The sequence below is a fragment of the Dasypus novemcinctus genome, chromosome 30 (assembly GCF_030445035.2).
Source record: "Dasypus novemcinctus isolate mDasNov1 chromosome 30, mDasNov1.1.hap2, whole genome shotgun sequence".
In the NCBI taxonomy this organism is placed as follows: domain Eukaryota; kingdom Metazoa; phylum Chordata; class Mammalia; order Cingulata; family Dasypodidae; genus Dasypus; species Dasypus novemcinctus.
The window spans coordinates 35,429,725-35,432,148 of record NC_080702.1 but is presented as its reverse complement, the minus strand read 5'-3'; the positions used below and the strand labels follow the sequence as shown (position 1 = coordinate 35,432,148).

At 37.5% G+C, this 2,424-nt stretch overlaps 1 pseudogene; it reads left to right on the top strand.

Moving 5' to 3' along the window:
• The first annotated feature begins 583 nt into the window (after window positions 1-583).
• LOC131276901 (olfactory receptor 7A10-like) lies at window positions 584-1,552 on the top strand (annotated as a pseudogene).
• The last annotated feature ends 872 nt before the right edge of the window (window positions 1,553-2,424 follow it).

The following is a 2,424-nucleotide window of genomic DNA, read 5'->3' as shown; positions in this document are numbered from 1 at the left end:
TTTTATTCAATTTTTGTGAAATAAATTCAATCAGTGCCTAAATTCCTTTTTTGTTTGATATCAGTACATCCTATTTTTCCAACAATGCTTTTTGAGAAGACCATACTTTCTACAATGAATTGCCCTTGTCCTTTGCAAAACATCAGTGGAACCCATTTGCATGAGGTCATTTGTCCATTACACCAATAGGATTATTTTAATTATTTTTTTAAGTAACTTGCAACCAAATAATATGGTTCCTACAACTTAGTTCTTCTTCTTTACTATTTTGTCACAGGGTATCAAATACTGGTCATAGCGTTTGTTGCTCAAAATAAAGTCTGAGAGTATTTATCATGGAAAATATTGCCTTGCCAAAATCATGGACAGGGATTTCTAGTCAGCAAAACTATCAAGGAGAAGGAGGAACATATGTTTTTTCTGACATGTTCAGAAAAGAGTACGAAATCTATATAAAATACATAAAAATATTAATTTACTGTAATTACAATACAAACAATACCATTTATTATATTTTTCTGATCACTGCTTGTGGCTAAAATTGCATTGCTTTGATATCTCTTCCAGGAAATTCAACATCTACATGGAAACAGAAAACCAAACATATGTTTTAGAATTCATCCTCCTGGGGCTCTCAGAAGATACAGAGGTTCAGTCTCTACTCTTTGGGCTGTTCCTGTCCATGTACCTGGTTACCTTCTTTGGAAACCTGCTCATCATCCTGGCCATCATCTCAGACTCCCACCTCCACACACCCATGTATTTCTTCCTCTCCAACCTGTCTTTTACAGATATCTGTTTCACCTCCACCACTGTACCAAAGATGCTGCTGAATATACGGACAGGAAACAAAATCATAACTTTTGAAAACTGTCTCACCCAGATATATTTTTTCATGTTTTTTGGACAATTAGATAACTTCTATTTGACTGCGATGGCTTATGACCGCTTCGTGGCAATCTGTCACCCCCTGCATTATACGGTCATCGTGAACCCACAGGTTTGTGTACTCCTGCTACTGGCATCCTGGTTATTGAGTGTGCTGAACTCTCTTTTGCTTGACTTAATGATTTTGCGATTGTCCTTTTGTACAGAGTTGGAAATGTCCCACTTTTTCTGTGAACTTAATCAGGTAGTCAGACGTGCTTGTTCTGACACCTTCCTCAATGACATAGTGATGTATTTTGCAACTGGACTTCTGGGGTTTGTACCACTCACTGGGATCTTTTTCTCTTACTATAAGATTATATCCTCTATTTTGAGAATCTCAACAGCTGGTGGTAAATATAAAGCATTTTCTACTTGAGGGTCTCACCTCTCAGTAGTGACCTTGTTTTATGGTACAAGTCTTGGAGTGTATCTTAGCTCTGCTGCTTCCCAAAACTCAAGGGCAAATGCAGTAGCCTCAGTGATGTACACGTTGGTCACTCCCATGCTGAACCCTTTTATCTACAGTCTTAGAAACAAGGACATAAAGCAGGCCTTTAAAAAGCTGAGAAACCTTCTGTCTATAAAAGGATACTTTGTCTCAACTTTACAAAAGTGCTCATGATTAACAGAAATCAAACCCTAGGGTTTTTTTTTTTCCCCTTGGGAATGAAATTTTTGTTGTCCTTTTAAAGATACATAGATCTCACAAAATGAAAGAGTAAAAAATATGAGTTTCCCATATATGCAACTCCCCATCCCCCACTCCTCCCACATCAACAACCTCTTTCATCAGTGTGGCACATTCATTGCATTTGATGAGTACATTTTGAAGCAATGCTGCACAGCATGGATTATAATTTGCATTGTAATTTGCACTCTCCCCCAGTCCATTTAGTGGGTTATGGCAGTATATGTAATATCGTGCATCTGTCTCTGCAATATCATTCAGTACAACTCCAAGCATTGAAACTGTCCCCATATCACACCTCTTCTTTGCTCACCCTGCCCTCAGAAACTCCCATAGCAACTGTCTCCAGACAGAATAGTGTATCAAACCCTCTGCATTGTTGCAATATCTGTGAATCTTGTCCTTCAAGCAATGAGGCTTGGTTGTCACTGTGGACCCCAAGGGGTGGGGAAGAGAGGAATAGAATAGATGGAAGAGGATTAACCAAGGGCAATGGAAGTGTTCCACAAAATCATGCAATGATGGATATAGGCCATGTTAAATTTCACCAAAAAATTTTAAAAGTGTGTAGTCTAAAATATAAACCATAACACAAACAAATTGTTATAAAATTGTAGAGTTTAATATGTAAAACATAGTGAAACCACAGTTAGTAGCTCTGTTTTAATAACTGTACATCAGCTATAGCAAATATTACATCCACCTGTTAAAAGATAATGGCTGAGAAGGGAGAGAAGCATTTGATGTTGGGCATATGGGAGTCCCCTATATTGTACATGTAACTTTATTGTGATCTAAAACTTTTT